The sequence below is a fragment of the Oncorhynchus gorbuscha genome, linkage group LG09, assembly GCF_021184085.1.
Source record: "Oncorhynchus gorbuscha isolate QuinsamMale2020 ecotype Even-year linkage group LG09, OgorEven_v1.0, whole genome shotgun sequence".
Classification (NCBI taxonomy): Eukaryota; Metazoa; Chordata; class Actinopteri; order Salmoniformes; family Salmonidae; genus Oncorhynchus; species Oncorhynchus gorbuscha.
Window position 1 is genome coordinate 82,543,734 of NC_060181.1, and position 19,640 is coordinate 82,563,373.

At 61.5% G+C, this 19,640-nt stretch overlaps 1 pseudogene; it reads left to right on the forward strand.

Moving 5' to 3' along the window:
• LOC124044171 overlaps positions 1 to 19,640 on the forward strand; it is a 111,985-nt pseudogene that overhangs the window by 48,083 nt on the left and 44,262 nt on the right.

The following is a 19,640-nucleotide window of genomic DNA, read 5'->3' on the forward strand; positions in this document are numbered from 1 at the left end:
TCTCTCTCTCCCATCCCCCCTCTCTCTCTCTCCCATCACCCCTCTCTCTCTCTCTCCCATCACCCCCTCTCTCTCTCTCTCTCTCATCTCTCCCTCTCTCCCATCACCCCTCTCTCTCTCTCTCCCATCTCTCTCTCCCTCCCATCACCCCCCCTCTCTCTCTCTCTCTCTCTCTCTCCCATCACCCCCTCTCTCTCTCTCCCATCACCCCCCTCTCTCTCCCCATCACCCCCTCTCTCTCCCCATCACCCCCTCTCTCTCTCCCATCACCCCCTCTCTCTCTCCCATCACCCCCTCTCTCTCCCATCACCCCCTCTCTCTCTCCCATCACCCCCTCTCTCTCTCTCCCATCACCCCCTCTCTCTCTCTCTCTCTCTCCTCTCACCCCCCTCTCTCTCTCTCCCCATCACCCCCCTCTCTCTCTCCCATCACCCCCCCTCTCTCTCTCTCCCATCACCCCCCCCTCTCTCTCTCCCCCCTCACCCCCCCCTCTCTCTCTCTCCCATCACCCCCTCTCTCTCTCTCTCTCTCCCCTCATCACCCCCTCTCTCTCTCTCTCTCTCCCATCACCCCCTCTCTCTCTCTCTCTCTCCCATCACCCCCTCTCTCTCTCTCCCATCACCCCCTCTCTCTCTCTCTCTCCCATCACCCCCTCTCTCTCTCCCATCACCCCCTCTCTCTCTCTCCATCACCCCCTCTCTCTCTCTCTCCCATCACCCCCTCTCTCTCTCTCTCCCATCACCCCCTCTCTCTCTCTCCCATCACCCCCTCTCTCTCTCTCTCCCATCACCCCCCTCTCTCTCTCTCTCCCATCACCCCCCTCTCTCTCTCTCTCCCATCACCCCCTCTCTCTCTCTCTCCCATCACCCCCTCTCTCTCTCTCTCCCTCTCTCTCTCTCCCATCACCCCCTCTCTCTCTCCCCATCACCCCCCTCTCTCTCTCTCTCTCTCTCTCTCTCCCATCCCCCCCTCTCTCTCTCTCTCTCTCTCTCCCATCTCTCTCTCCCATCACCCCCTCTCTCTCTCTCTCTCATCTCTCTCTCTCTCCATCACCCCCTCTCTCTCTCTCCCCACTCTCTCTCTCCCATCTCCCCCTCTCTCTCTCTCTCCCACCCCCTCTCTCTCTCTCCCTCCTCTCTCACCCCCTCTCTCTCTCTCTCTCTCTCTCCCATCACCCCCCTCTCTCTCTCCATCACCCCCTCTCTCTCTCCCATCACCCCCTCTCTCTCTCTCCATCACCCCCTCTCTCTCTCTCCCATCACCCCCTCTCTCTCTCTCATCCCATCACCCCCTCTCTCTCTCTCTCCCATCACCCCCCTCTCTCTCTCTCCCATCACCCCCCTCTCTCTCTCTCCCATCACCCCCCTCTCTCTCTCCCATCACCCCCTCTCTCTCTCTCCTCATCACCCCCTCTCTCTCTCTCCCATCACCCCTCTCTCTCTCTCTCTCTCTCCTCCCATCACCCCCTCTCTCTCTCTCTCCCATCACCCCCTCTCTCTCTCTCCCCTCTCTCTCCCATCACCCCCTCTCTCTCTCTCCCATCACCCCCCTCTCTCTCTCTCTCCCATCACCCCCTCTCTCTCTCTCTCCCTCACCCCCTCTCTCTCTCTCCCATCACTCCCCTCTCTCTCTCTCTCCCCATCACCCCCCTCTCTCTCTCTCTCCCATCACCCCCTCTCTCTCTCTCCCATCACCCCCTCTCTCTCTCTCACCCCCCTCTCTCTCTCCCCATCACCCCCTCCTCTCTCTCTCCCATCACCCCCTCTCTCTCTCTCCCCATCACCCCCCTCTCTCTCTCTCCCATCACCCCCTCTCTCTCTCTCCCATCACCCCCCTCTCTCTCTCCCATCACCCCCTCTCTCTCTCTCCCATCACCCCCTCTCTCTCTCTCTCTCCCATCACCCCCCTCTCTCTCTCCCCATCACCCCCTCTCTCTCTCTCTCCCATCACCCCCTCTCTCTCCCATCACCCCTCTCTCTCTCCCATCACCCCCTCTCTCTCTCCCATCATCACCCCCCTCTCTCTCCCTCTCTCTCTCTCTCCCATCACCCCCCTCTCTCTCTCTCCCATCACCCCCTCTCTCTCCCATCACCCCCTCTCTCTCCTCCCATCACCCCCTCTCTCTCTCCCATCACCCCCTCTCTCTCTCCCATCCCATCACCCCCCTCTCTCTCTCTCCATCACCCCCCTCTCTCTCTCCCCATCACCCCCTCTCTCTCTCTCTCCCATCACCCCCCTCTCTCTCTCTCTCCCATCACCCCCTCTCTCTCTCTCTCCCCCCTCACCCCCCTCTCTCTCTCTCCCATCACCCCCTCTCTCTCTCTCTCCCATCACCCCCTCTCTCTCTCTCCCATCACCCCCTCTCTCTCTCTCCCATCACCCCCTCTCTCTCTCTCTCCCATCACCCCCTCTCTCTCTCTCCCATCACCCCCCTCTCTCTCTCTCCCCATCACCCCCTCTCTCTCTCTCCCCACCCACCCCTCTCTCTCTCCCATCTCCCTCTCTCTCTCCCATCACCCCCTCTCTCTCTCTCCCATCACCCCTCTCTCTCTCTCTCCCATCACCCCCTCTCTCTCTCTCTCTCTCCCATCACCCCCTCTCTCTCTCTCATCACCCCCTCTCTCTCTCTCCCCTCCCATCACCCCCTCTCTCTCTCTCCCCATCACCCCCTCTCTCTCTCTCCCATCACCCCCTCTCTCTCTCTCCCATCACCCCTCTCTCTCTCCCATCACCCCCTCTCTCTCTCTCTCCCATCACCCCCTCTCTCTCTCTCCCATCTCTCCTCTCTCCCATCACCCCCCTCTCTCTCTCTCTCCCATCACCCCCCTCTCTCTCTCTCCCATCACCCCCCTCTCTCTCTCCCATCACCCCCTCTCTCTCTCTCTCCCATCACCCCCCTCTCTCTCTCTCCCCATCACCCCCTCTCTCTCTCTCCTCCCATCACCCCCCTCTCTCTCTCCCATCACCCCCTCTCTCTCTCTCCCATCACCCCCTCTCTCTCTCTCCCATCACCCCCTCTCTCTCTCTCTCCCATCACCCCCTCTCCTCTCTCTCTCCCATCACCCCCCTCTCTCTCTCTCTCCCATCACCCCCTCTCTCTCTCCCATCTCCTCTCTCTCTCTCTCCCATCACCCCCTCTCTCTCTCTCCCCATCATCACCCCCCCTCTCTCTCTCTCCCATCACCCCCTCTCTCTCTCTCCCATCACCCCCTCTCTCTCTCTCTCCCATCACCCCCTCTCTCTCTCTCTCTCTCCATCACCCTCTCTCTCACCCCCTCTCTCTCTCTCCCATCACCCTCTCTCTCTCTCTCTCCCATCACCCCCTCTCTCTCCTCATCACCCCCCTCTCTCTCCTCTCTCTCTCCTCTCCATCACCCCCTCTCTCTCTCCCATCACCCCCTCTCTCTCTCTCCCATCACCCCCTCTCTCTCTCTCCCATCACCCCCCCTCTCTCTCTCCCCTCTCTCTCCCATCACCCCCTCTCTCTCTCCCCATCTCTCTCTCTCCCCCCCCTCCATCACCCCCTCTCTCTCTCTCTCCCATCTCCCTCTCCCCCTCTCTCTCTCCCATCTCCCCCTCTCCCTCTCCCATCACCCCCTCTCTCTCTCCCTCTCTCCCCCATCTCTCCCCCATCACCCCCCTCTCTCTCCCATCACCCCCCTCTCTCTCTCTCCTCCCATCACCCCCTCTCTCTCTCCCATCACCCCCCTCTCTCTCTCTCTCCCATCACCCCCTCTCTCTCTCTCTCCTCATCACCCCCTCTCTCTCTCTCTCCCATCACCCCCCTCTCTCTCTCTCCCCCATCACCCCCCTCTCTCTCTCTCCCCCATCACCCCCCTCTCTCTCTCCCATCACCCCCCCTCTCTCTCCCATCACCCCCTCTCTCTCTCTCTCCCATCACCCCCCTCTCTCTCTCTCTCCCATCACCCCCCCCATCTCTCTCTCTCCCATCACCCCCCTCTCTCTCTCTCTCCCATCACCCCCTCTCTCTCTCTCTCTCCCATCACCCCCTCTCTCTCTCTCTCCCATCACCCCCCTCTCTCTCTCTCTCCCATCACCCCCTCTCTCTCTCTCCCATCACCCCCTCTCTCTCTCTCTCCCCCCTCTCACCCCCCTCTCTCTCTCTCCCATCACCCCCCTCTCTCTCTCTCTCCCCCATCACCCCCCTCTCTCTCTCTCCCATCCCCCCTCTCTCTCTCTCCCCCCTCACCCCCTCTCTCTCTCTCTCCCCATCACCCCCCTCTCTCTCTCTCCCATCACCCCCCTCTCTCTCTCTCTCCCCACCCCCCCTCTCTCTCTCTCTCTCCCATCACCCCCTCTCTCTCTCTCTCCCATCACCCCCTCTCTCTCTCCCATCACCCCCTCTCTCTCCTCTCCCATCACCCCCTCTCTCTCTCTCTCCCATCACCCCCCTCTCTCTCCATCACCCCCTCTCTCTCTCTCCCATCACCCCCTCTCTCTCCCCCATCACCCCCTCTCTCTCTCTCTCCCATCACCCCCTCTCTCTCCCATCACCCCCCTCCTCTCTCTCATCACCCCCTCTCTCTCCCATCACCCCCTCTCTCTCTGCCCCCCTCTCTCTCTCATCACCCCCCTCTCTCTCCCATCACCCCCTCTCTCTGCCATCACCCCCTCTCTCTCTCCCATCACCCCCTCTCTCTCCATCACCCCCCTCTCTCTGCCATCACCCCCTCTCTCTCCCTCTGCCATCACCCCCTCTCTCTCCCCCCCCTCTCTCTCTGCCATCACCCCCTCTCTCTCTCTCCCATCACCTCTCCCATCACCCCCTCTCTCTCCCATCACCCCCTCTCTCTCCCATCACCCCCTCTCTCTCCCATCACCCCCTCTCTCTCCCATCACCCCCCTCTCTCTCCCCATCACCCCCTCTCTCTCCCATCACCCCCTCTCTCTCCATCCCCTCTCTCCCATCACCCCCCTCTCTCTCCCATCACCCCTCTCTCTCCCCCCCCTCTCTCCCATCACCCCCTCTCTCTCCCATCACCCCCTCTCTCTCCCATCACCCCCTCTCTCTCCCATCACCCCCCTCTCTCTCCCATCACCCCCTCTCTCTCCATCACCCCCCCCTCTCTCTCCCATCACCCCCTCTCTCTCCCATCACCCCCTCTCTCTCCCATCACCCCTCTCTCTCCCATCACCCCTCTCTCTCTCCCATCACCCCCTCTCTCTCTCTCTCCCATCACCCCCTCTCTCTCTCTCCCATCACCCCCCCTCTCTCTCTCTCTCTCTCCCATCACCCCCCTCTCTCTCTCTCTCTCCCATCACCCCCTCTCTCTCTCTCTCTCACCCCCTCTCTCTCTCCCATCACCCCCTCTCTCTCTCTCTCTCTCTCTCTCTCTCTCTCCCATCACGCCCCTCTGTTGCTTCTTTCTCCTCCCCTTTCTTCCTCTCCTCTCTCTGTCTTCCTCCCTGGTCTAGGTGGAGGAAAGGTCTATGGGAACAACAGAGTCCCAGTCCTCCAGAGGTGTGGGGGCCAAAGGGAGAGCCTTTCCCAAGGGCAGGAGGCCTGGGAGGGGACTAGAGATGGTGCCAGAGTGGGAGAGGGTGGGCGACGGTCACCTCCCATCCTGGCAATGGCAGACGGGCACCCTAAGAAGAAGGGAGGGCAGAATATGGTACCCACTAGCAAATGCACACACATCCTACAGGAGAAAGATGAGGAGGAGGCAGGAGAGAAGAGGGAAGAGGAGAAGGCAAGGATTACTTCAGGTGAGTGTGGGAGATGTCATTTTCTTTTATCTACCTGTTATAAAATCAACTTAGACCATCTCACCCTTTCTCTCACAGCTGTCTCGCTCCCATCCCTCTTTCGCTCTCTGTCCGTCCTATCGCCCCCCTCTCTCTCTGTCCGTCCTATCGCCCCCCTCTCTCTCTGCCCGTCCTATCGCCGCCCCCCTCTCTCTCTGCCCGTCCTATCGCCGCCCCCTCTCTCTCTGCCCGTCCTATCGCCCCTCTCTCTCTGCCCGTCCTATCGCCCCCTCTCTCTCTCTGCCCGTCCTATCGCCCCCTCTCTCTCTCTGCCCGTCCTATCGCCCCCTCTCTCTCTGCCCATCCTATCGCCCCCTCTCTCTCTCTGCCCGTCCTATCGCCCCCCTCTCTCTCTGCCCGTCCTATCGCCCCCTCTCTCTCTGCCCGTCCTATCGCCCCCTCTCTCTCTGCCCGTCCTATCGCCCCCTCTCTCTCTGCCCGTCCTATCGCCCCCCTCTCTCTCTGCCCGTCCTATCGCCCCCCTCTCTCTCTGCCCGTCCTATCGCCCCCTCTCTCTCTGCCCGTCCTATCGCCCCCCCTCTCTCTCTGCCCGTCCTATCGCCCCCCCCTCTCTCTCTGCCCGTCCTATCGCCCCCTCTCTCTCTGCCCGTCCTATCGCCCCCTCTCTCTCTGCCCGTCCTATCGCCCCCTCTCTCTCTGCCCGTCCTATCGCCGCCCTCTCTCTCTCTGTCCGTCCTATCGCCCCCTCTCTCTCTGTCCGTCCTATCGCCCCCTCTCTCTCTCTGTCCGTCCTATCGCCCCCTCTCTCTCTGTCCGTCCTATCGCCCCCTCTCTCTGTCCGTCCTATCGCCGCCCCCTCTCTCTGTCCGTTCTATCGCCGCCCCCCTCTCTCTCTGTCCGTCCTATCGCCCCCCCCTCTCTCTCTGTCCGTCCTATCGCCGCCCCTCTCTCTCTGTCCGTCCTATCGCCCCCCCTCTCTCTCTGTCCGTCCTATCGCCGCCCCCCTCTCTCTCTGCCGTCCTATCGCCGCCCCCTCTCTCTCTGCCGTCCTATCGCCGCCCCCTCTCTCTCTGTCCGTCCTATCGCCCCCTCTCTCTCTCTCTCTCTGTCCGTCCCTATCGCCCCCCTCTCTCTCTCTATCTGTCCGTCCTATCGCCCCCCTCTCTCTCTATCTGTCCGTCCTATCGCCGCCCCCCTCTCTCTCTGCCCGTCCTATCGCCGCCCCCTCTCTCTCTGTCCGTCCTATCGCCCCCCCTCTCTCTCTCTCTCTGTCCGTCCTATCGCCCCCTCTCTCTCTCTATCTGTCCGTCCTATCGCCCCCTCTCTCTCTCTCTGCCCGTCCTATCGCCCCCTCTCTCTCTCTCTGTCCGTCCTATCGCCCCCTCTCTCTCTGCACGTCCTATCGCCCCCTCTCTCTCTGCACGTCCTATCGCCCCCTCTCTCTCTCTCTCTGTCCGTCCTATCGCCCCCTCTCTCTCTCTCTGTCCGTCCCTATCGCCCCCTCTCTCTCTCTCTCTGTCCGTCCTATCGCCCCCTCTCTCTCTCTCTCTGTCCGTCCTATCGCCCCCCTCTCTCTCTCTCTGTCCGTCCCCCCCTCTCTCTCTCTCTGTCCGTCCTATCGCCCCCCTCTCTCTCTGCACGTCCTTTCGCCCCCTCTCTCTCTCTGTCCGTCCTATCGCCCCCTCTCTCTCTCTCTGTCCGTCCTATCGCCCCCTCTCTCTCTGCACGTCCTTTCGCCCCCTCTCTCTCTCTCTCTGTCCGTCCTATCGCCCCCCTCTCTCTCTCTCTGTCCGTCCTATCGCCCCCTCTCTCTCTCTCTGCACGTCCTATCGCCCCCTCTCTCTCTGCCGTCCTATCGCCCCCTCTCTCTCTGCCCGTCCTATCGCCCCCTCTCTCTCTGCCCGTCCTATCGCCGCCCCTCTCTCTCTGCACGTCCTATCGCCGCCCCCTCTCTCTGCCGTCCTATCGCCCCCTCTCTCTCTGTCTGTCCTATCGCCCCCTCTCTCTCTGTCCGTCCTATCGCCCCCTCTCTCTCTGTCCGTCCTATCGCCCCCTCTCTCTCTGTCCGTCCTATCGCCCCCTCTCTCTCTGTCTGTCCTATCGCCCCCTCTCTCTCTGTCCGTCCTATCGCCCCCCTCTCTCTCTGTCCGTCCCTCGCCCCCTCTCTCTCTGTCCGTCCTATCGCCCCCTCTCTCTCTGTCCGTCCTATCGCCCCCTCTCTCTCTGTCCGTCCTATCGCCCCCTCTCTCTCTGTCCGTCCTATCGCCCCCTCTCTCTCTGTCCGTCCTATCGCCCCTCTCTCTCTCTGTCCGTCCTATCGCCCCTCTCTCTCTGTCCGTCCTATCGCCCCTCTCTCTCTCTGTCCGTCCTATCGCCCCTCTCTCTCTCTCTGTCCGTCCTATCGCCGCCCCTCTCTCTCTGTCCGTCCTATCGCCCCCTCTCTCTCTGCACGTCCTATCGCCCCCTCTCTCTCTGCACGTCCTATCGCCCCCTCTCTCTCTGCACGTCCTATCGCCCCCTCTCTCTCTGCACGTCCTATCGCCCCCCTCTCTCTCTGCCGTCCTATCGCCCCCTCTCTCTGCACGTCCTATCGCCCCCTCTCTCTGCACGTCCTATCGCCCCCTCTCTCTGCACGTCCTATCGCCCCCTCTCTCTCTGCACGTCCTATCGCCCCCCTCTCTCTGCACGTCCTATCGCCCCCCTCTCTCTCTGCCCGTCCTATCGCCCCCCTCTCTCTCTCTCTCTGTCCGTCCTATCGCCCCCCTCTCTCTCTCTCTGCCCGTCCTATCGCCCCCCTCTCTCTCTCTCTGCCCGTCCTATCGCCGCCCTCTCTCTCTCTCTCTGCACGTCCTATCGCCCCCTCTCTCTCTCTCTCTGCCCGTCCTATCGCCCCCTCTCTCTCTCTCTCTGCACGTCCTATCGCCCCCCTCTCTCTCTCTCTGCACGTCCTATCGCCCCCTCTCTCTCTCTCTCTGCACGTCCTATCGCCCCCTCTCTCTCTCTCTCTCTGCACGTCCTATCGCCCCCTCTCTCTCTCTCTGTCCGTCCTATCGCCCCCTCTCTCTCTCTGTCCGTCCTATCGCCCCCCTCTCTCTCTCTGTCCGTCCTATCGCCCCCTCTCTCTCTCTGCACGTCCTATCGCCCCCTCTCTCTCTGCACGTCCTATCGCCCCCTCTCTCTCTGCACGTCCTATCGCCCCCTCTCTCTCTGCACGTCCTATCGCCCCCTCTCTCTCTGCACGTCCTATCGCCCCCTCTCTCTCTGCACGTCCTATCGCCCCCTCTCTCTCTGCACGTCCTATCGCCCCCTCTCTCTCTGCACGTCCTATCGCCCCCCTCTCTCTCTCTCTGTCCGTCCCTATCGCCCCCCTCTCTCTCTCTCTGCCCGTCCTATCGCCGCCCCTCTCTCTCTCTCTGCCCGTCCTATCGCCGCCCCTCTCTCTCTCTCTGCCCGTCCTATCGCCCCCCTCTCTCTCTCCCCGTCCTATCGCCGCCCCCTCTCTCTCTCTGTCCGTCCTATCGCCCCGCTCTCTCTCTGCCCGTCCTATCGCCCCTCTCTCTCTCTGTCCGTCCTATCGCCCCCTCTCTCTCTCTCTCTGTCCGTCCTATCGCCGCCCCTCTCTCTCCCGTCCGTCCTATCGCCCCCTCTCTCTCTCTCTCTGCACGTCCTATCGCCCCCCTCTCTCTCTCTCTGTCCGTCCTATCGCCCCCCTCTCTCTCTCTCTGTCCGTACTATCGCCCCCTCTCTCTCTGCACGTCCTATCGCCCCCTCTCTCTCTCTCTCTCTCTGCACGTCCTATCGCCCCCCTCTCTCTCTCTCTGTCCGTCCTATCGCCCCCTCTCTCTCTCTCTGTCCGTCCTATCGCCCCCCTCTCTCTCTCTCTGCACGTCCTATCGCCCCCTCTCTCTCTGCACGTCCTATCGCCCCCTCTCTCTCTGCACGTCCTATCGCCCCCTCTCTCTCTGCACGTCCTATCGCCCCCCTCTCTCTCTCTCTGTCCGTCCTATCGCCCCCCCCTCTCTCTGTCCGTCCTATCGCCCCCCTCTCTCTCTCTGTCCGTCCTATCGCCGCCCCCTCTCTCTCTCTCTGCCCGTCCTATCGCCGCCCTCTCTCTCTCTCTGCCCGTCCTATCGCCGCCCCTCTCTCTCTCTCTGCCAGTCCTATCGCCGTCCCTCTCTCTCTCTCTGCCCGTCCTATCGCCGCCCCCTCTCTCTCTCTGTCCGTCCTATCGCCCCCTCTCTCTGCCTGTCCTATCGCCCCCTCTCTCTCTGCCTGTCCTATCGCCCCGCTCTCTCTCTGCCCGTCCTATCGCCCCTCTCTCTCTCTGTCCGTCCTATCGCCGCCCTCTCTCTCTCTGTCCGTCCTGTCGCCGCCCTCTCTCTGTCCGTCCTATCGCCCCCCTCTCTCTCTCTCTGTCCGTCCTATCGCCCCCCTCTCTCTCTGCCCGTCCTATCGCCCCGCTCTCTCTCTGCCCGTCCTATCGCCCCTCTCTCTCTCTGTCCGTCCTATCGCCGCCCCCTCTCTCTCTCTGTCCGTCCTATCGCCCCCTCTCTCTCTCTCTGTCCGTCCTATCGCCCCCCCTCTCTCTCTCTCTCTGTCCGTCCTATCGCCGCCCTCTCTCTCTCCGTCCCTATCGCCCCCTCTCTCTCTCTCTCTCTGCCCGTCCTATCGCCCCGCTCTCTCTCTCTGCCGTCCTATCGCCCCCTCTCTCTGCCGTCCTATCGCCCCGCTCTCTCTCTGCCCGTCCTATCGCCCCTCTCTCTCTCTGCCCGTCCTATCGCCCCGCTCTCTCTCTGCCCGTCCTATCGCCCCCTCTCTCTCTGTCCGTCCTATCGCCCCCTCTCTCTCTGTCCGTCCTATCGCCCCCCTCTCTCTCTCTCTCTGTCCGTCCCTATCGCCCCCTCTCTCTCTGCCCGTCCTATCGCCCCGCTCTCTCTCTGCCCGTCCTATCGCCCCGCTCTCTCTCTGCCGTCCTATCGCCCCGCCCTCTCTCTGCCCGTCCTATCGCCCCGCTCTCTCTCTGTCCGTCCTATCGCCGCCCTCTCTCTGTCCGTCCTATCGCCCCCTCTCTCTGTCCGTCCTATCGCCCCCTCTCTCTCTGCCGTCCTATCTCTCTCTGCCCGTCCTATCGCCGCCCCCTCTCTCTGCCCGTCCTATCGCCCCCTCTCTCTCTGCCTGTCCTATCGCCCCCTCTCTCTCTGCCCGTCCTATCGCCCCCTCTCTCTCTCTGTCCCGTCCTATCGCCCCCCTCTCTCTCTCTGTCCGTCCTATCGCCCCCTCTCTCTCTCTGCACGTCCTATCGCCGCCCCTCTCTCTCTGCACGTCCTATCGCTGCCCCTCTCTGCACGTCCTATCGCCCCCTCTCTCTCTGTCCGTCCTATCGCCCCGCTCTCTCTCTGTCCGTCCTATCGCCCCCCTCTCTCTCTGCCCGTCCTATCGCCGCCCCTCTCTCTCTCTGTCCGTCCTATCGCCCCCTCTCTCTGCCCGTCCTATCGCCGCCCCCTCTCTCTGCCGTCCTATCGCCCCTCTCTCTGCCCGTCCTCCCCTCTCTGCTGTCCGTCCTATCGCCCCTCTCTCTCTGTCCGTCCTATCGCCCCTCTCTCTGTCCGTCCTATCGCCCCTCTCTCTCTCTATCGCCCCTCTCTCTGTCCGTCCTATCGCCCCTCTCTCTGCCCATCCTATCGCTCTCTCTGCCCGTCCTATCGCCGCCCTCTCTCTCTGTCCGTCCTATCGCCGCCCCCTCTCTCTGCTCCTGTCCCGTCCCCCTCTCTCTGCCCGTCCTATCTCTCTCTGCCCGTCCTATCGCCGCCCCTCTCTCTCTCTGCCAGTCCTATCGCCGTCCCTCTCTCTCTCTCTGCCCGTCCTATCGCCCCCCCTCTCTCTGTCCGTCCTATCGCCCCCTCTCTCTCTGCCTGTCCTATCGCCCCCTCTCTCTCTCCTGTCCTATCGCCCCTCTCTCTCTGCCCGTCCTATCGCCCCTCTCTCTCTCTGTCCGTCCTATCGCCCCCTCTCTCTCTCTCTGTCCGTCCTGTCGCCCCCTCTCTCTGTCCGTCCTATCGCCCCCCTCTCTCTCTCTCTGTCCGTCCCTATCGCCCCCTCTCTCTCTGCCCGTCCTATCCCCCCGCTCTCTCTCTGCCCGTCCTATCGCCCCTCTCTCTCTCTGTCCGTCCTATCGCCGCCCCTCTCTCTCTCTCTGTCCGTCCTATCGCCCCCTCTCTCTCTCTCTGTCCGTCCTATCGCCCCCTCTCTCTCTCTCTCTGTCCGTCCTATCGCCCCCTCTCTCTCTCTCTCTGTCCGTCCTATCGCCGCCCTCTCTCTCCGTCCGTCCTATCGCCCCGCTCTCTCTCTGCCCGTCCTATCGCCCCCTCTCTCTCTCTGTCCGTCCTATCGCCCCCCTCTCTGCCCGTCCTCGCCCCGCTCTCTCTCTGCCCGTCCTATCGCCCCCTCTCTCTCTGCCCGTCCTATCGCCCCTCTCTCTCTGCCCGTCCTATCGCCCCGCTCTCTCTCTGCCCGTCCTATCGCCCCCTCTCTCTCTCCTATCGCCCGTCCTCTGCCCGCTCTCTCTCTGCCCGTCCTATCGCCCCCTCTCTCTCTGTCCGTCCTATCGCCGCCCTCTCTCTGTCCGTCCTCTCGCCCCCTCTCGTCTGTCCGTCCTATCGCCCCCTCTCTCTCTGCCCGTCCTATCGCCGCCCCTCTCTCTCTGCCCGTCCTATCGCCCCCCTCTCTCTCTGCCTGTCCTATCGCCCCCTCTCTCTGCCCGTCCTATCGCCCCCCTCTCTCTCTCTGTCCGTCCTATCGCCCCCCTCTCTCTCTCTCTGTCCGTCCTATCGCCCCCTCTCTCTCTCTGTCCGTCCTATCGCCGCCCCTCTCTCTCTGCACGTCCTATCGCCGCCCTCTCTCTCTGCACGTCCTATCGCCCCCCTCTCTCTGCACGTCCTATCGCCCCCTCTCTCTCTGTCCGTCCTATCGCCCCTCTCTCTCTCTGTCCGTCCTATCGCCGCCCCTCTCTCTGCCCGTCCTATCGCCCCTCTCTCTCTCTGTCCGTCCTATCGCCGCCCCCTCTCTCTGCCCGTCCTATCGCCCCCCCCTCTCTCTGCCCGTCCTATCGCCCCTCTCTCTGCCGTCCTATCGCCCCTCTCTCTGTCCGTCCTATCGCCCCTCTCTCTGTCCGTCCTATCGCCCCTCTCTCTGTCCGTCCTATCGCCCCTCTCTCTGCCCGTCCTATCGCCCCCCTCTCTCTGTCCGTCCTATCGCCCCTCTCTCTGCCCATCCTATCTCTCTCTGCCCGTCCTATCGCCGCCCTCTCTCTCTCTCTGTCCGTCCTATCGCCGCCCCCTCTCTCTCTCTGCCCGTCCTCGCCGCCCCCCCTCTCTCTGCCCCCTATCGCCCTCTCTCTGCCCGTCCTATCGCCGCCTCTCTCTCTCTCTGCCAGTCCCTATCGCCGTCCCTCTCTCTCTCTCTGCCCGTCCTATCGCCGCCCCTCTCTCTCTCTGTCCGTCCTATCGCCCCCTCTCTCTCTGCCTGTCCTATCGCCCCTCTCTCTCTGCCTGTCCTATCGCCCCGCTCTCTCTCTGCCCGTCCTATCGCCCCTCTCTCTCTCTGTCCGTCCTATCGCCGCCCTCTCTCTCTCTGTCCGTCCTGTCGCCGCCCTCTCTCTGTCCGTCCTATCGCCCCCTCTCTCTCTGTCCGTCCGCCCCCTCTCTCTCTGCCCGTCCTATCGCCCCCTCTCTCTCTGCCCGTCCTATCGCCCCTCTCTCTCTCTGTCCGTCCTATCGCCGCCCCCTCTCTCTCTCTCTGTCCGTCCTATCGCCCCCTCTCTCTCTCTCTCTGTCCGTCCTATCGCCCCCTCTCTCTCTCTCTCTGTCCGTCCTATCGCCCCCTCTCTCTCTCTCTCTGTCCGTCCCTATCGCCGCCCTCTCTCTCTCGTCCGTCCTATCGCCCCCTCTCTCTCTCTCTGCCCGTCCCTATCGCCCCGCTCTCTCTGCCCGTCCTATCGCCCCGCTCTCTCTCTGCCCGTCCTATCGCCCCGCTCTCTCTCTGCCCGTCCTATCGCCCCGCTCTCTCTCTGCCCGTCCTATCGCCCCGCTCTCTCTCTGCCCGTCCTATCGCCCCGCTCTCTCTCTCTGCCCGTCCTATCGCCCCTCTCTCTCTGCCCGTCCTATCGCCCCGCTCTCTCTCTGCCCGTCCTATCGCCCCGCTCTCTCTCTGCCCGTCCTATCGCCCCGCTCTCTCTCTGCCCGTCCTATCGCCCCGCTCTCTCTCTGCCCGTCCTATCGCCCCGCTCTCTCTCTGTCCATCCTATCGCCGCCCTCTCTCTGTCCGTCCTATCGCCCCCCTCTCTCTCTGTCCGTCCTATCGCCCCCCTCTCTCTCTGCCCGTCCTATCACCGCCCCCCTCTCTCTCTGCCCGTCCTATCGCGCCCCCTCTCTCTCTGCCTGTCCTATCGCCGCCCTCTCTCTCTGCCCGTCCTATCGCCCCCCTCTCTCTCTCTCTGCCCGTCCTATCGCCCCCTCTCTCTCTCTCTGCCCGTCCTATCGCCCCCTCTCTCTCTCTCTGTCCGTCCTATCGCCCCCTCTCTCTCTCTCTGTCCGTCCTATCGCCGCCCCTCTCTCTCTGCACGTCCTATCGCCGCCCTCTCTCTCTGCCCGTCCTATCGCTGCCCTCTCTCTCTCTGTCACGTCCTATCGCCCCCCCTCTCTCTGCCGTCCCTATCGCCGCCCCCTCTCTCTGCCCGTCCTATCGCCCCTCTCTGCCCCTCGCCCCTCTCTCTGTCCGTCCTATCGCCCCTCTCTCTGTCCGTCCTATCGTCCCTCTCTCTGTCCTATCGCCCCTCTCTCTGCCCGTCCTATCGCCCCTCTCTCTGTCCGTCCTATCGCCCCTCTCTCTGTCCGTCCTATCGCCCCCCTCTCTCTCTCTGTCCGTCCTATCGCCCCCCTCTCTCTCTCTCTGTCCGTCCTATCGCCCCCTCTCTCTCTCTCTGTCCGTCCTATCGCCCCCTCTCTCTCTGCACGTCCTATCGCCCCCTCTCTCTCTGCACGTCCTATCGCCCCCTCTCTCTCTGCACGTCCCTATCGCCCCCCTCTCTCTCTCTGCACGTCCTATCGCCCCCCTCTCTCTCTGCCGTCCTATCGCCCCCTCTCTCTCTGCACGTCCTATCGCCCCCTCTCTCTCTCTCTCTCTCTCTCCTGTCCGTCCTATCGCCCCCCTCTCTCTCTCTCTGTCCGTCCTATCGCCGCCCCTCTCTCTCTCTCTGCCCGTCCCTATCGCCGCCCCCTCTCTCTCTGTCCGTCCTATCGCCCCCTCTCTCTCTGCCCGTCCTATCGCCCCCTCACTCTCTTCCCGTCCTATCGCCCCGCTCTCTCTCTGCCCGTCCTATCGCCCCGCTCTCTCTCTGTCTCCTATCGCCCGTCCTATCGCCCCCTCTCTCTGTCCGTCCTATCAGTGTGCCGCCCCTCTCTCTCTGTCAAGTCCTATCACCGCCCCCTCTCCTCTGCCCGTCCTATCGCCCCCTCTCTCTGCCCGTCCTATCGCCCCCCTCTCTCTCTGCCCGTCCTATCGCCCCCTCTCTCTCTGCCCGTCCTATCGCCCCCTCTCTCTCTGCCCGTCCTATCGCCCCCCTCTCTCTCTGCCCGTCCTATCGCCCCCCTCTCTCTCTGCCCGTCCTATCGCCCCCTCTCTCTCTGCCCGTCCTATCGCCCCCTCTCTCTCTGCCCGTCCTATCGCCCCCTCTCTCTCTGCCCGTCCTATCGCCCCCTCTCTCTCTGCCCGTCCTATCGCCCCCTCTCTCTCTGCACGTCCTATCGCCGCCCTCTCTCTCTCTCTGCCCGTCCTATCGCCCCCCTCTCTCTCTGCACGTCCTATCGCCCCCCCTCTCTCTGCACGTCCTATCGCCCCCTCTCTCTCTCTGTCTGTCCTATCGCCGCCCCTCTCTCTCTCTCTCTGCCCGTCCTATCGCCCCTCTCTCTCTCTGTCCGTCCTATCGCCCCTCTCTCTCTCTGTCCGTCCTATCGCCCCCTCTCTCTCTGTCCGTCCTATCGCCCCTCTCTCTCTGTCCGTCCTATCGCCCTCTCTCTCTGTCCGTCCTATCGCCCCCCCCTCTCTCTCTCTCTGTCCGTCCTATCGCCCCCTCTCTCTCTCTCTGTCCGTCCTATCGCCCCCTCTCTCTCTGTCCGTCCTATCGCCCCCCTCTCTCTCTCTGTCCGTCCTATCGCCGCCCCTCTCTCTCTGCACGTCCTATCGCCGCCCCTCTCTCTCTGCACGTCCTATCGCCGCCCCCTCTCTCTGCACGTCCTATCGCCCCCTCTCTCTCTCTGTCCGTCCTATCGCCGCCCCTCTCTCTCTGCTGCCGTCCTATCGCCGCCCCTCTCTCTCTCTGCACGTCCTATCGCCGCCCCCTCTCTCTGCACGTCCTATCGCCCCCTCTCTCTCTGTCGATCCTATCGCCGCCCCCTCTCTCTGCCCGTCCTATCGCCCCGCTCTCTCTCTGCCCGTCCTATCGCCGCCCTCTCTCTCTGCCCGTCCTATCGCCCCCTCTCTCTCTCTCTGTCCGTCCTATCGCCCCCCTCTCTCTCTCTGTCCGTCCTATCGCCCCCCTCTCTCTCTCTGTCCGTCCTATCGCCGCCCCCTCTCTCTCTCTCTGCCGTCCTATCGCCCCTCTCTCTCTCTGTCCGTCCTATCGCCGCCCCTCTCTCTCTGCCCGTCCTATCGCCGCCCCTCTCTCTCTGCCCGTCCTATCGCCCCCCTCTCTCTCTGTCCGTCCTATCGCCGCCCCCTCTCTCTGCCCGTCCTATCGCCCCTCTCTCTCTCTGCCCGTCCTATCGCCCCTCTCTCTGTCCGTCCTATCGCCGCCCTCTCTCTGTCCGTCCTATCGCCGCCCTCTCTCTCTGTCCGTCCTATCGCCCCCTCTCTCTCTGTCCGTCCTATCGCCCCCCTCTCTCTCTGTCCGTCCTATCGCCCCCTCTCTCTCTCCTATCGTCCCCTCTCTCCTCTGCCCGTCCTATCGCGCCCTCCCTCTCTGCCCGTCCTATCGCCGCTCTCTCTCTGCCCGTCCTATCGCCCCCTCTCTCTCTGCCCGTCCTATCGCCCCCTCTCTCTCTCTCCGTCCCGTATCGCCCCCTCTCTCTCTCTCCGTCCGTCCTATCGCCCCCTCTCTCTCTCTCTCCTATCGCCCCCGCCCGTCCTATCGCCCCCTCTCTCTCTCTCCGCCCGTCCTATCGCCCCCTCTCTCTCTCTCCCGCCCGTCCTATCGCCCCCCTCTCTCTCTCTCCGCCCGTCCTATCGCCCCCTCTCTCTCTCTCCGCCCGTCCTATCGCCCCCTCTCTCTCTCTCCGCCCCGTCCTATCGCCCCCTCTCTCTCTCTCTCCGCCCGTCCTATCGCCCCCCCTCTCTCTCTCTCCGCCCGTCCTATCGCCCCCCTCTCTCTCTCTCCGCCCGTCCTATCGCCCCCCTCTCTCTCTCTCTCCGCCCGTCCTATCGCCCCCCTCTCTCTCTCTCTCCGCCCGTCCTATCGCCCCCTCTCTCTCTCTCTCTCCGCCCGTCCTATCGCCCCCCCTCTCTCTCTCTCTCGCCCGTCCTATCGCCCCCCTCTCTCTCTCTCCGCCCGTCCTATCGCCCCCTCTCTCTCTCTCCCGCCCGTCCTATCGCCCCCTCTCTCTCTCTCCGCCCGTCCTATCGCCCCCCTCTCTCTCTCTCTCCGCCCGTCCTATCGCCCCTCTCTTGTTCCAACCCTCTCACTGTGTGAGGGAGGGAGAGATGTGTTTAATCCTGTCTGAGTGGAGAGAGAGATTCTTCGGCAGTGCTGTTCCTCTGCTGTGCTTACCCTCCCTCTTCAGAGCTGTTCTTTTCATCTCCTTTCTTCCCTCGGGCTGTTTGGCTTTATGTTCCCGTTCCCCTTTTCTTTTGGCATGTGGCATTGCACTCGATCTCCCAATGCTGGCAGATGAGAGGGATTGTCCTCCCTGTGCATTTGGGGAAAACACTATTTTACCTCTTTTCTCTTTTCCAACTTCTCGGTCTCTCAATTTATATACACACAGCATCATAATACTATGCTTAACGTGAGGCTTTAAGCTCATCAGCTTGACAAAAAGTGGGCACTGTGTGTGTTTGTATGTGTCATTGTTGCATTTCTGTGTCTGTGTTTGTCTGTGTGTCTTTGTTGCATTTCTGTGTCTGTGTTTGTCTGTGTGTCTTTGTTGCATTTATGTGTGTGTGTGTTTGTTGTATTTCTGTGTATGTATGTGTGTTTGTATGTGTGTTGCATTTCTGTCTGTATGTGTGTGTTTGTACGTGTGTTTGTTGCATTTCTGTGTCTATGTATGTGTGTTGCATTTCTGTGTCTATGTATGTGTGTTTGTATGTGTGTTGCATTTCTGTGTCTGTATGTGTGTGTGTTTGTATGTGTGTTTGTTTGTTGCATTTCTGTGTCTGTGTGTTTGTATGTGTGTTGCATTTCTGTGTCTGTATGTATGTGTGTTTGTATGAGTGTTGCATTTCTGTGTCTGTATGTGTGTCTTTGTATGTGTGTGTGTTGCATTTGTGTCTGTATGTGTGTTTTTGTTGCATTTCTGTGTCTGTATGTGTATGTTTGTTGCATTTCTGTGTCTGTATGTGTGTGTTTGTTGCATTTCTGTGTCTGTATATGTGTGTCTGTGTCTGTATGTGTGTGTTTGTTGCATTTCTGTGTCTGTATGTGTGTGTTTGTCATTTTTTCGTTCTTCACTAACCTCCACTTCCTGGGTCTTCAGATGTCTGTGTGCTGCCTACAGCTCCTACTAGTAATGATGATGATGATGATGAAGAGGTCAGGAAGCTTAAGGTGTGTATTGAGCTGAAGGGGCTCTGCCTCCGCAAGCCCACTGCCTCCTCCCCTGAGAGACTAGAGGTCAAAGAGGAGAGGGCATGGTCATCACATCACAGCCCTTCCTCCCTGTCCCGGACACTCCCCCCAGCCCAAGCCCCGCCCCCGCGGGACAGGAAGTTCAAGGTCGACCCGGAAGTGAAACCTCTGCCACAGAAACCAGAGATCACGAAGAGCTGGGCCAGAGAGATGCTGGCTAACGGAGATGCTAAACGCGGTAGGCACAATGAAGGTTGCAGTGATTTTTCTGTTGCCTAGTCGTCAGTGATGGTGGGCTTTCACTGCTGCTGTGTTCACTATAGAGCAGTCTTGTGCTTTGTGCTAAGATGTCCTGTGTTCTTTTTCTATACCCTCAACATCTCCTCTCTGGTGGTGGTGTTGAAACCACAGAAGTCAATCTATGCTCTTTATGGTTTAGCCTTCAATATCGATGTGCTTTGTGATGTCACTTCCTCTCTATGTTAGCAGTGTGGTCATCCTACCAGGGTTTCAGGGACATGAGGGATGTCACACTTCCTTCTGGGTCCAGGGGGCCTGTGGACATCTCATTGGGGTGTTAGAGAAGCTGTGGTTCTCTCTCTCTCAGGGGTTAGATTGATATGCTTCTGGGGTCTGGATGCACAATCTCTCTCTCCGGGTTGAAGAGCTCTGGAGAACATATAGTATTAAGAGTCGTGTGCCTAGCTTGAGGAGAGACTGTTTGTGGGAGAGCATGTGCGCATGCCTATTCAAAATATGTGGGCAGGTGTAATGTGACTAACATGATGAATGACTGTTTCCCCTCGAGGCCAGTCAAATAGAGAGAGCAAGAGAAACAGAACGAAGGACTGTTAAAGTAGGGCTTTCCATGTGCTCACACCATAGAGAGAGGGATTAGAGATGAAGAGTAAGAAAGGGAATTACCTGGGGTGTATTCATTACGCTGTGGAAAACATCTAGTCTGTTGCAAAATGTGTGTCTCCCAGACAGATGTCATCCTCATTAATAAATCAGCACACAAAGAGAGCTAGTAGATCTTTACCTCCTCACCCCTAACCGTCAGGGTCTCTGTCTC